General features: G+C 39.0%; 1 non-coding gene across 1 annotated transcript; it reads right to left on the reverse strand.

Annotated features, from left to right (window-relative positions):
• Nucleotides 1-727: 727 nt before the first annotated feature.
• Nucleotides 728-890, reverse strand: LOC112611770. Its single transcript, XR_003116745.1, has one exon. It is a non-coding gene; the product is annotated as a U1 spliceosomal RNA (small nuclear RNA).
• Between the last annotated feature and the right edge of the window lie 13604 nt (nucleotides 891-14494).

Genomic DNA, 14494 nt, shown 5'->3' on the forward strand with positions numbered 1-14494 from the left:
AGAATGGTAGAAAATTTCCAATTTGAACAACAGAGGACAATAGACTGGGGGGAAAAAAGCCTCTGGAACCTGAAGGAGTATAATAAAAGATCTAATATTCGTGCACCAGCGTCTCTGAAGGAGTCTCAGAAAGAGGGTGGGACTGAAAAAGTACTCAAAAGAAATAATGGCTAAAAATTTCCCTAAATTTGGAAAAAGACATAAACCAAGATACTGAAGAAGCCAAGTAAAACCAAGACAGGATAAACCCAAAGAAATCCATAGCAAGATATATCACAGTCGCACCTCTGAAAACTAAAGACAATGAAAAATACTTGATAGCAGCAGGAGAGAAATGACACCTTACCTATAGGGGAGAAACCATTTGAATGACACGGGGTTTCTTTTCTGAAACCATGGAGGCCAGGAGGAAGTGGCACAACATTTTTTTTTCTTTTTTTAAACTTAGTTTTATTTTTATAGAACAACAACAACAAAAAAGCTAAGAGATTAGTAAAGACAAGTTCACCATATTTGACTCCTGAGCTCGAACGACATTAACAAACTTATCGCTGGCCATATCTCGCAGACTGCTGGGATTACAAGCATGAGAACCACTACCTGATAAAATCTTTAGTTTCAGCGTAAGTTACAGACGGGAAAAGGAGATCTGTGTGTCAACTCATGTTAAACGCCTAGTATTTGCTCCTGCAACGAACAAGATCTACTTTTAAAATGACAATAACTCAGAGGAAAGCACGAACGCAGTTCCCCACTACCACAAATTACGCAGTCGAGTTTCCCACATTTGGGGAAATCGCAGGGGTCAGCACATCCGGAGTGCTATGGATAAGCCTCGCCCTGGGAAAACCACCTTCGTGATCATGGTATCTCCCCTGCCAGGTAAGTACGTGGCACATTTTTAAGTGCTGAAAGGAAAGAACTGTTAACCCCGAATTCTAAATTCAGTAAAACTATCTTTCAAGAATGAAGGAGAAAGAAGACATTCTGAGATGAAGGGAACTTAAGAGAATTTGTCACCAACAGATCTACTCAAAGTATTGCTTAAAGGAAGTTCTCTAAGTAGAAGGAAATGAGAAAAGAAATCTCAGACCCTCAAGAAACGAGAAAGAATGAATGATAGAGAAAAAAATGGTCTATAAAACAAATCTCAATAAATTTAAAATAACTGAACTTAATTCTGATGCAAAAACCATGGAACATACTCCGTGAAACACTATTCTTTGCTATTTTAACAGAAATAGGTAAGAAGTGTCCTGATATTCCAATTCAAATTTAGCATCTCAAGATAACTTATTTTCACTATCTTTTGCTTTATATTTGTATCATTTTTCTATTACAGTGAAAATCTATATTCCTGATATCATTAATGGATTTCCTTATTTGTTTAATCCCACAATACACATACAATAATTTGAAAGTTATAATACCAATATTACTCTAGCAATAGGTCCACTAACTAAAGCATATGGTTACTTTACAATCCTTAGATCATGTCTCACAAAAATCAATGGTCAGAATATTATGTTCAAAAGTTACTTGAATTGATTCTTTTTTTTCTGAGGTTATTTTCCCTGACGTCTCTTGCCCCCACCCCATTACAAGTCATCAAATTTATTAGTTTCTGGTTTACAATTCTTTCTTTTTGGCAAAACCCAATAATTTTATATATCCTTATGTTTTTCTTTTTCACTACATAAAAAGTAGCCTACTATAACTCTTCTTCACCTTGCTTTTTGAATTTAAAAATGTAACCTGAAAAATCATTCCATATCAGTTTATAGAAAAAGCAACTCTTAATAAATATTTGACAATTAAAGTCTGATTGAGTATTATCACTCAGGGACTAAAAGCAAAAACAAACAAACAAACAAACCCCAGAAGGATCAAATCCAAACATTCGGCATTTGAACTCAGCTATATGTGTTCATGCTCTCCTGTGTTCTATGAAAATTTTAACGCAGCTAACATCATGAAATACATTTTAGGCAAAAGGCAGGACGATCTAAACTATGGGGTATCTTTTGCTGATAAAAGCTTTCATTTTCAAGCTAATGAGTCTTATATTGTTTGAGTTTCATTGTTTTTTTAAAAGGTGCTAGTTGTTTTTTCTCTCCAAAGTGTTCAGGCATATTCTTTGAAATATTTTTTAGCCTACCATAGATTGGATTTTGTTTTTAACTCATGTCTTTGGGAATATTTATTTCTGAACAGTGAAATTTTCTTCTCATCTTGAACTCTAGGCCTATCTCAAAACTGTTTTCATGGCTGACTTGCCCACCCTGGAGACTCTTCTGGCAAAACTACTTCATCCAAGCCTCTCTAAGCAGCAGCCCTTGTGGGAAACATAATACTGCTCACAGTTGGAGTGGCTGGAAAAGTAGTGATGAAACTTGTGTAGAATGAGTTTTGCATGGGCTTGCTTTGCCTCAATTTTCAAAGCAAAAGAGCCAGAATTTACCAGTTGGATGCAAAGTGTGTGTCAATTAACAGGAATATACTAATTTATCATAGTTGCTTTAAAAACCCTGGGCAGAGCAAAGAAATATATTGAAACATCCATAATTGCATCTTTAATTGAATTTAGAGGCATAAACAAAGAACTTGATAGGACAGTAAAAATCAGGGATGTCACTCTATCTTGAACATCTCTTGGTCAATTACAGGACCTTGCTATTTATGTAACATGATTACATTATACTTGTACAGCCTAAATGCAATGCTGTCAATTTACTTTGAGTAGAGCTTCATATATACAGTGGTTTAACAATTAGATTTAGGGAACTAGTAGCTGTTTTATATTGATAATACAAACTTCTATTTATTTCATATTTTTATTCTTTCCTACATTAGTATAGTTGACTTCAGTTATATTTTGGAGCTAAAATCCACAGCACCACATTTAAGTTGTGAAATTTGTCTAACTGTAGTCAGTAAAAGGTATTTATTTAGCAGGCATTTAAGTTACCTGTAAAATAGTAATGTGTGTGTGTGCGCACGCGCGCGCGCGTGTGTGTGTTTAGCCAAGAGCAGATGGGTTAAGAGTTATAACAACATTTATTAAACTCTCGCATTAAATTCATTATGTTCAAAATCTCATTTAACTTTGTTTATTTTTCTGCTGAGCAAACAGGCTTAGAGAGGTTAAATAACTTGTCCAAGAAGTTGGACATGTCTTAACACAGATCATAAGAGGTAGTACTGAGATTCCATAGGCCTGAAGACAGCAAACACTCTGAGAGACCCAGACATGTCAGCTTGATGGCCCTAGAATGGATGTTCTCTACTCTTTACCATGTTCATTACCATTATGCAATTTCAAAGGATAATTGTTTCTTAGAAATGTTTCCACATAAATATGGCTGGTTCTGAGGAGCAAGTTTTGAGAGACCCAATCCCAATATATCATATAGCTCAATTTGCCTGACCAACATGGAAGAGGCCATTAAAATGGCATGCTTTATAGGAAAGCCAATGAACAAAAAGCAGAGGTGATTCTCCTACATCTTTTGTTTTACTAGAAGACTTTTCTAAAGTGAAAGATATGTATGTTCCGGGCAGGATGTAGTTATTTTCTCCTATTACACTTGTCCCTATTACAATTACAGTTACATTGCAATAACTTGTGGTAGTTATAGTAATGTACTGTTCAAGTTATACCCCCTCACTCTTACGTTGCAACATTATTTGCTTAAGATAATGAATGGATATAAAGAAGAAACTAGTGCCCAGTACAATGTCTGTGACACACACATAAAAAGATATCTCCTTTGGGCTGAAGCATGTGCTTGGGGAATAGAAAGGTGGACTCAGTAGTTGGTAACAAGGAATCCAGCCAGGTGGATAAAGTTATTCAAGGAGTGTGATGACAGGCAGCAGGTAGGGGCAGTAGATAACACTTCTGAAAGTTGGGCTTTGTCAGGGTGGTTCATAAAGGGAGCATAAGTAAGCTAGACAGGGCATGATGTCCACAAGTTTTGAAGCAAGAGGCCTCAAGCTTAGAATCATTGATTTACTTGTTCATTAAGCATTAATTAAGTGCCTTTTGTGGGACGGCCACTATACTACGCGGTATAAATACAAGATGAATAAAACATAGTGTCTTCCTTACAGTCCAGCGATGGAAGCAAAATCTGAACAATTACAATACAATGGGTTGTGTAGAATTGAGTTAAACACAAAATTTTATGAATCCAAGGAAAGTAAATCACTAAAACATACTGGGAAGTTTTCACAAATTAGGTAAATGAGGTAAAAGTTGCATGTTCCTTGAAAGGTTCATAGAATTTGGCCAAGTTGAGAAAAAGGAAATGTATTATAGATACAGGAACAGCTTGTAAAAGAGGATGAAGGGATGAAAAAGCATCTTGGAGAATGGTAACTAATTCTAAGAGTTTAGAGTGTAACGTGTATAGTGGAAGTGAAAAGATATGTGACTGTAATGATAACCAGATGGGTGTTCAGAAAAGACTTTGAATACCATCCTCCGGCTGGCAGGGAGCCACTGAAAGTTTTCATCATGGGATTGGCATTTGCTAGACATGCAGTTACCATGAAACTAATCACAATAGAGCTTTAGGGCCTGTCACTTGCATGGACCCTTCCAAGAACCTGGGAAGATCCCAAGCAATGTATCCCTGTGGTCATATGTCTTCCTAAAATTTGAAAAAGTAAGATATAAAAAATCATTTACTTTACAGAGGGCTCTTCCAATTGGATAATATTCAGCCTTCTCAAAACTTGGATCTTTTCCTGGCATGATCTTTGATTAAGAAAACTATCCTTGACAATGGGATGGAGGATGGCGTGGAGGGGGAAGAGCCTGGTTGGAGGCTCTTACAAATGTCTCAGAGATCATCAGAACTGAACTAAAGCAGTGGCAGAGATGATCGTGAGAGGGGGAAGGTTCTTAGGAGGGAGAATCAAAGGGATTTATGAAAGATGGATACACGAACCAAGTGGGTGGAGTGGGTGGAAGGAGTTCTTGGAAGACTCAAGAGTTTTAGTGGGTGCCTAGAAGGATGGTGTTACCATGAGTGCAAAGTGGAATATATGTTTGAAGGCTGAAAAGACACTAAATTGTCTTTGGTAGAGGAGAGAATCATGACAGAGGAGTGATCAACAGTGTTAAGTACTTAAAAAAGAGATGGATTAAAATGACAACTAAGGATTGTCTATTGAATTTGGTGATTAGGAAGTCACTGGTTACCTTAAGAAACAACAAAGAATGGATTCATTGGGTGATGTTAATAGAACTCAGTTTATGTCAGGAAGCAGATTATAGCATTCTCCGTGCACTCCTCATCACCCTTATGAGTTCAAAGGCAGAACTTTGGGGAAAGGGTGAGGGATTATCTATCAAATGAAGGGACTCAGTGCAACTGAGGAGAGGGACACTCTGTAGAAAAGGGATTCAGGCATAGGGAAATGAAATGGCAAGTCTGCAGTGGAGCTTGGGAACAAGGGCATGTTGGGACCAAAGCCCAGTTGCTTGGACACAAGGTTCTGGAAGGACTAGAAGTTAAGCTGTGCTGATGCCAAAGCACTCCAGCATTGCCACAGCATGCTCCCAGTTCCCAGGGTGAATATAAGATTGTCCTTAGATTCCAGGGCATAGCCAGGACTACAATTTCAGAGCAAGCAAGCTCAGCAATTCAGCAGACAAGATGAGGGGATAAGGTAGAGCATCATAGGAAGAAAGAATTTATGGTGGCAGAAGGGATGCAAAGCAGCTCCTCTCCACTCGATGATCTGGAATCTGAAGTCAGCACTTCCTAAACTCAGAGGGGAGATTCAGGCCCTCGCCCTTTATTTCTAACAATAGTACCATAGTCTTTTGAATTTATCATGTGATCCTATTGAGGTATCAGGGAGGAAAAACTGGTGATTTCACTATAAAGATTCCTAAGGGGAATCAAGAAAGACACAGTATAGGTTTGGGGACTATTCACTAAAGTACTCCTAGCAGCAAAAGCCAAAAGCAACACAGCTGGAATCATTGTATGAATTGCAGGCAAATTGCAAGATTGAATTTAGTCAAGATAATTGGTTTTTAAGTATGTCCTTTTCTCTTTCTCCTATCGATATTATTAACATGAAGTCCTTTTAAATGTCAATAATTTAAATGTAATTTAATTTCTTTAATGAAATTGTTTAATAATTTGAGAATATAAGGCTAGCTTTAGAGCAGCCCCAGCAGGAGAGGTGGTGAAAGCATTCAGCCTTGGAGGGGAAGGAAGGTGCTTGCATCTCTCCAGGGTGACTCTGGTAGATGCCTGTGGAGTCCCTTTGAAAGGCCTTCTGTTTCAAGTTCCCCCAGCTGAATGCAAGGGGACTGCATGCCAAATGCCATTCAGGAAAGTGTGATAAAACAGGCAGCAATCCCGTAGTATTGGATACAGTTCCTCTGCCCACAAACTCTGGGATTTAAGGAAAGTCGGAATTTGGAAAACAGATTGGACTGTCAGCCCCAGAGCCTGGAACTGAAAGACATTCACAATCTACTTTTTGTGAAAACACTGAATCATATTCAGCTCTTGTTAACTTAAAAATATTACAAGTCTGAGTTTCTCTGTCACGTAATTTATGGAGCTAAACTTTTGGAACCTGGAACCAAGTAGAGGGCTTTATATTTATCCCTATTAAATGTCATCTTGTGATTTTGAATGAGGCCAAGTTTCCAGGCTGTTCAGTGCTCTAGGAATAGAGATTCCGCTATTCAGTATATCGCCCATTTCTCCCAGCTTTGTGCCATTTGCAAATATTATAATTATACCATTGTCACCTTTATCCAAGTAATTGAAAATGTGAGAAGGACAGAGACAAAGCTCTTCAAGCCCTACAAAATTTCCTGTGGGTTGGCATGGATTAATTAATGGCGGAAATGGAAGGAAAACAGCTTTTATGGAACATCTACCATGTTTCTGATACTACAAATAACTCTTTGCATACATTATCACATTTAATCTTTAATCAGAGTTACACAAGCTAGCAAGTGCTGAACTTAGATTTTGATTCTACATCTGTCTAAATCATGCTGTTCCTACCAAACCTTATTGCCTCTAATTAATTGAAGTTCTTTACAACCTCCTACAAGTCTACCAAGCTGTGTTTTCTTCCAGCCCACATTTCTGCGTCTTGTCCAAAGGAGATATCTGGCTGAAATCCAAGTTTGAATTTCTCTCAGAAGCATACTGAGAGCTGTGATTTGAACCCAGGAAGATGGTCTTCTCCAGTGCCTTTGGCTCTAGTTAGGCAGGCTTACCGTTCATTATAAAATATGCAGGTGCTGGGCAAGGTGGCTCACACCTGTAATCCCAGCACTTTGGGAGGCCGAGGTGGGTGGATCATGAGGTCAGGAGATCAAGACCATCCTGGCTAACACAGTGAAACCCTGTCTCTACTAAAAATACAAAAAATTGGCCAGGCGTAGTGGCGGGCGCCTGTAGTCCCAGCTACTCAGGAGGTTGAGGCAGGAGAGTGGCGTGAACCCAGGAGGCGGAGCTTGCAGTGAGCCGAGACCGTGCCACTGCACTCCAGCCTGGGCAACAGAGCAAGACTCCGTCTCAAAAAAAAAAAAAAAAAAGATGCAGGTACCCCAAACTCATGATTCCTCTCCTATAATGCAAGCCACTGCACGTGTGCAGGCATTACCTGGCCCTCATTGCATCACTTTGTGAGAATTGAGGTTAGAGTAACTGGTATGAATGCTGATCTTCTGGATACTACTATTGTGAGTAATAAAATCCTTTGTCTCTGATCTGAGTATCATGTCTTTTTCTATGAAACTGTGGGAGGCTAACTTGTTAGCTTTCAATTAGATTAAAATCTCAAATAGAGAAGATGGCAGATGAGAGACAGGGCTAACGTGTAACTCCCACTTGGACAGGAGAAACAGTGTCTGGAGACTCACATTGTGATCTCTTGCTCCAAGAACCATGTCAGGAACATACCAGGAAAACTGAAAGAATTCACAGACCATTTGAAAGAAGCACCTGCTGCTGCAAATGCTGTAATATGGATGAAAAACTGAATTATCAAAGGGTGAGAGGGGGAAATGTCAGCCTCCAAACACACATCTCCATGGGAGAATCAGAAAATTCAGATCATGGGAATGATTCAGCCTTACCTAGGCTGAAATGGGTTTAGGGAGCCAAGTGAAACATAAAAGTAGAAGCAGTGGGAAGAGCCCTGTAGGAACTCCCAGTCCCCAGCTTGAGCCCAGGGAAGCCATTACTGGCCTTATCTCACAGAGGTCCTTGGGGGAGGGAAGGCAGCCAGTGAAACTGGGGAAGGGCCACAGAGTGAAAGATGCTCCTTGCTGAATTTTGCAATAGTTTTGACTGAGCCCAAAGTTTCCTGAACAGAATCTGGGGTGGGGGTAGAGAATGAAGGGGAAATGCAGATATGAGTGAAGAAACCATAATGGGCAGGCAGGGAGGGGTGAGGCCTGAGAACCCTGCTTGCTTTCTCAGTGGGGAGGCTTATAGCCTGGGGCAAGATCTGAGCTCTGCTCACTGGCTGCCTGGGTATAAACTCTGCAGTTGGTGGTGGGGGTAAGGGGGCACAGTGGGAATGAGACTGCCCTTGCTGGCTGGGGGGATGCTGTGTGAGACTTGTCACTGCCAACTCTCTCCCCCTTCCCTGGCAGCCTGTATGATGCAGCAGAGGCAGGCATAATCCCCCTGGGAACATTGGCCTGAGAACTACTCCTATCCCCCACAGTGGCCAGAGCAAGCCCCACCCAAGGATAGTCTTAACTCAGACCTCAACTTTTCCCCCGCCTGATGGTTTTTCTCTACCTGCCATGGTAGCCAAAGACAAAAGATTTTTGGGAGCTCTATGGCCCCACCCATTGCCTGAAAAACCCAAGTATTCATCCTGGCCAGTGCAGGGCAAGATTATATCCCCCTTTTACTACTTCAGCTGGTGCTCTCTTGAAAGCACCACCTCCTGGCAGGAGGCCAACCAATTCAAGCCGTCACAGCAACTCATAAAAGAATAACCCTGCTCCAAAAATAGAGAAAAAAACAGCTAATTCCACCACCTACTACACCCTGGCTAACCAGAAGTCCTGAGTCTGTCCACATTACAACTTCACTGCTAGCATAACCAGCATTTGAGAAAACCAGCACACTAAACAAAACTACAAACAAGGACTCCCACAGAGTCCACTTAACTCCCATGCCACCTCCACCAGAGCAGGTGCTGGTATCCATGGCTGGGAGATTTGAAGATGGATCACATCACAGGACTTTGTGCAGACTTTCCCCAACACCAGTCTGGAGCCCAGTACCTTTGCTTCGGAGCTAAACCCACAAGGGCAATAACAATTGCTGCAGTCTGGTTCTCAGGAAACCCCATCCCCATGGGAAGGGGGAGAGCATCACATTGAGGGGTCAGCCGATGGGACAAAAGAATCTAAACAGCAGCCTTTGAGTTCCAGATCTTTTCATTGAAAGAGTCTACCCAAATGAGAGGGAATTAGAAAAGTGAGTCTGGTAATGTGACAAAATGAGGTTCTATAACACTCCCTGAAAGATCACATTAGCTCTCCAGCAATGGATCCAAACCAATAAGAAATCTCTGAATTGTCAGATGAAGAATTCAGAAGGTTGATTGTTAAGTTACTCAAGGAGGTACTAGAAAAAGGTAAAAACCAACTTAAAGAAATTTTTAAAAATACAGGATATGGATGAAAACGTCTCCATAGGAATAGATATCATAAAGAAAAGCCAATCACAACTTCTGGGAATGAAAGACACACTGAGAAAAATCCAAAATACACTGTAAAGTTTAAACAATAGAATTGTACAAATAGAAGAAAGAACTTCAGAGCTCTAAGATAAGTCTTTTGAATTAACCCAGTCCAACAAAGACAAAGAAAAAAGCATAAACAAAAAGGAACAAAGTCTTCAAGAAATTTGGTATTATGTTAAATGACCAAACATAACAGTAATTAGTGTTCCTGAGGAAGAAGAGAAATTTCAAAGTCTGGAAAACTTATTTGAGGGAATAATTGAGGCAAACTTTCCTGGTCTTGCTAGAGATCTAGACATCAAAATATAAGAAGCTCAAGGAACGTCTGAGAAATTCATCACAAAAACATCATCACCTCCACACATAGTCATCAGGTTATCTAAAGTCAAGACAAAGGATAGAACCTTAAGAGCTATGAGGAACAAGCATTAGGTAACCTATAAAGGAAAACCTGTCAGATTGACAGCAGATTTCTCAGCAGAAACCCTGCGAGTCAGAAGGTATTGGGATCCTATCTTTAGTCTCCTTAAACTAAATAATTATCAGGCAAGAATTTTATATCCAGTGAAACTAAGCTTTATAAATAAAGGAGAGATAAAGTCTTTTCCAGACAAACCAATGCTGAGAGGATTTGCCACTACCAAGCCAGCACTACAAGAAATGCTAAAAGGATTTCTAATTCTTGAAACAAAATCTCAAAATACACCAAAATAGAATCTCTTTGAAGCATAAATCTCACAGGGCCTATAAAACAGTAACACAATGGAAAAAAAAAAAAACACAACAAGATATTCAGGCAACAACTAGTATGATAAATAGAACGTTGAATCCAAATGGCCTAAATGCCTTGCTTAAAAGATACAGAAGGGCAGAATGGATAAAAATTCACCAACCAATATCTGCTATCTTCAAGAGACTCACCTAACACATAAGGACTCACACAAACTTAAGGAAAATGGGTTGCAAAAAGATATTTCATGCAAATAGAAACCAAAAGCAAGCAAGAGTACCTATTCTTACATCAGACAAAACAGACTTTAAAGCAACAATAGTTAAAAACGACAAAGAGGGGGCTGGGAGTGATGGCTCATGACTGTAATCCCAGCACTTTGGGAGGCCAAGATGGGCTGATTACTTGAGCTCAGGAGTTCAAGACCAGCCTGGCCAATATGGTGAAACCCCGTTTCTACTAAAAATACAAAAATCAGCTGGGCATGGTGGAGTGCGCCTGTAATCTTAGCTACTAAGGAGGCCAAGGCAGGAGAGTCGCTTGATCCTGGGAGGCAAAGGTGACAGTAAGTTGAGATCTCATCACTGAACTCCAGCCTGGGTGATAGAGCAAGACTGTCAAAAAAAAAAAAAAAAAAAAGACAAAGAGGGACATTACATAATGATAAAAGAACTGGTCCAACAGGAAAATATCACAATCCTAAATATAGATGTATGTAACACCAGAGCTCCAAAATTTATAATACAATTACTACTAGACCTAAGAAATGAGATAGATGGCAACACGATAACAGGAGGGGAGTTCAATACTCCACTGACAGCATTGGACAGGTCATCAAGACAGAATGTCAACAAAGAAACAATGGACTTAAACTATACCCTAGAACAAATGGACTTAACAGATAGTTACAGAACATTCTACCCAACAACTGCAGAATATACATTCCTTTCATCAGCACATGGAACATTCTCCAAGGTAGACCATATAGTAGGCCACAAAACAAGTCTCAATACATTTAAGAAAATTGAAAGTATATCAAATACTCTCATAAAACAGTGGAATAAGATTGGAAATTAACCCCAAAAGGAGCCCTCAAAGCTATTCAATTACACAGAAATTAAACAGTTTTCTCCTGAATGACCTTTGGGTTGACAATGAAATCAAGATAGAAATTAAAAGATTCATAGAACTGAATGATAACAGTGACACAACCTATCAAAACGTCTGAGATACAGCAAAAGCAGTGCTAAGAGGAAAATTCATGTTATTAAATGCCTATATCAGAAGGTCTGAAAGAGCATAAATAGATAATCTAAGCTCATACCTCAAGGAACTAGAGAAACAACAACAAACCAAACTGAAACACAGAAGAGGAAAAGAAATAACAAACATCAGAGCAGAACTAAATGAAATTGAAACTAAAAAACAATCCAAAAGATAAATGAAACAAAAATCTTGTTCTTTGAAAAGATAAAGAAAATTTACAGATCATTGGCAAGATTAACTAAGAAGAGAGAAGATCCAAATAAGCTCAATTAGAAATGAAGTGGGAGATATTACAACTGATACTAGAAAACCCAGAGAAGGTAGATAAATTCCTGGAAATATACAACCCTCCCATATTAAACCAGGAAGAAATAGAAACTCTGAACAGACCAAGAACGAGTAGCAAAATTAAAACTGTAATGAAAAGTTGCCAATTAAAAAAAAAAAAGCCAGGACCAGAAGGATCCACAGCTGAATTCTGTCGTACATTCAAAGAAGAATTGGTACCAGTTCTGCTGAAACTGTTCCAAAAGATAGAGAAAGAGGGAATCATCCCTAAATTATTCTCTGAAGCCAGTATTACACTAATACCAAAAACCAGGAAAGGATATAACAACAACAAGAAAGAAAACTATAAACTGATATCCCTGATGAACATAGATGCAACAATCCTCAACAAAATACTAGCTAACTGAATCCAGCAGCATATCAAAGAGATAATACACATAATCATAAGTGAGTTTCATACCAGGGATGCAGGGTTGTTTTAACATACACAAGTGAATAAATATGATATACCACATAAACAGAAGTAAAAAGAAAAATCATGTGATCATCTCAATAGACATAGAAAAAGCATTTGACCAAATCCAGCCACTCTTTATTTTTAAAACCCTCAGCAAAATTGGCATAGAAGGGACATATCTTAAGGTAATAAAAGCCATCTATGGCAAAGCCACCACCCACATTATACTGAACAGGGAAAAGTTGAAAGCATTACCCCTTGAGAACTGAAACAAATTAAGGATGCTCATTTTCACCACTTCTATTCAACATAGTACTGGAAGTCCTAGCCAGAGCAGTCAGAAAAGAGAAAGAAATAAAGGGCATCCAAATCAATAAAGAGGAAGTCAAACTGTCACTGTTCACCAATGATATGTAGAACACCCTAGAGACTCATCCAAAAAGCTACTACATCTGATAAATGAATTCAGTAAAATTTCAGGATACAAAATCAATGTACAGCAATCAGTAGCAACGCTACACACCAACAGTGATCAAGCTGAGAATCAAATTAAGAACTCAACCCCTTTTACAACAGCTGCAAAAAAAATAAAATGCTTAGGAATATACCTAACCAAAGAGGCAAAAGATCTCTACAAGGGAAACTACAAAAGACCACTGAATAAATTATAGATGATACAAACAAATGGAAACAAATCGCATCCTCATGGATGGATAGAATCAATATTGTGAAAATAACCATATTGTCAAAAGCAATCTGTAAATCCAGTACAATTCCCATCAACATACCATCATCATTCTTCACAGAACTAGAAAAAACAATCCTAAAATTCTTATGGAACCAAAAAAGAGCCACATAGGCAAAGCAAGACTAAGCAAAACAACAAATCTGGTGGCATCACATTACCCAAATTCAACAAGGCTATAGTCACCGAAACAGCATCGAACTGGTATAAAAACAGGCACATAGGCCGGGCGCGGTGGCTCACGCCTGTAATCCCAGCACTTTGGGAGGCAGAGATGGGCGGATCACGAGGTCAGGAGATCGAGACCATCTTGGCTAACACTGTGAAACCCCATCTCTACAAAAAATACAAAAATTAGCTGGGCGCAGTGGCGGGTGCCTGTAGTCCCAGCTACATGGGAGGCTGAGGCAGGAGAATGGCGTGAATCTGGGGTGTGGAGCTTGCAGTGAGTGGAGATCGCACCACTGCACTCCAGCCTGGGAGACAGAGTGACAGAGCGAGACTCCATCTCAAAAAAAAAAGAAAAAACCAAAAAAAACCCAAAAAAACCCCCCAAAAAACAGGCACATAGACTGATAGAAAAAAAAATAGAGAACCCAGAAATAAAGCTAAATACTTACAGCAAACTGATCTTCAAGAAAGCAAACCAAAACATAAAGTGGGGGAAAGGACACTCTATTCAGCATATGGTGCTGGGATAATTGGCAAGTCACAAGTAGAAGAAACTGGATCCTCATCTCTTTATACAAAAATCAACTCAAGATGGATCAAGGACTAAAATTTAAGACCTGAAACCATAAAAACTCTAGAAGATAACATTGGAAAAACCCTCCTAGACATTGGCTTAGGCAAAGACTTCATGACCAAGAACCCAAAAACAAATGCAACAAAAATGAAGGTAAATAGATGGGACTTAATTAACTAAAAGGTTTCTACACAGCAAAAAGAAATAATCAGCAGGGTAAATAGACAACCCACAGAGTGGGAGAAAATTCTTGCAAACTATGCATCTGACAAAGGACTAATATCCAGAATCTACAAAGAAACAAACAAATGAACAAATAATCTCATCAAGAAGTGTTCTAAGGACATGAACAGACAATTCTCAAAAGAAGACATACACATGTCTAACAAACATGAAAAAATGTTCAACATTACTAATGATCAGGGAAATGCAAATCAAAACCACAATGTGATACCACCTTACTCCTGCAAGAATAGCCATAATTTAAAAATAAAACTAAAAAAT

This window comes from Theropithecus gelada, chromosome 18, assembly GCF_003255815.1.
Source record: "Theropithecus gelada isolate Dixy chromosome 18, Tgel_1.0, whole genome shotgun sequence".
Taxonomy (NCBI): Eukaryota; Metazoa; Chordata; class Mammalia; order Primates; family Cercopithecidae; genus Theropithecus; species Theropithecus gelada.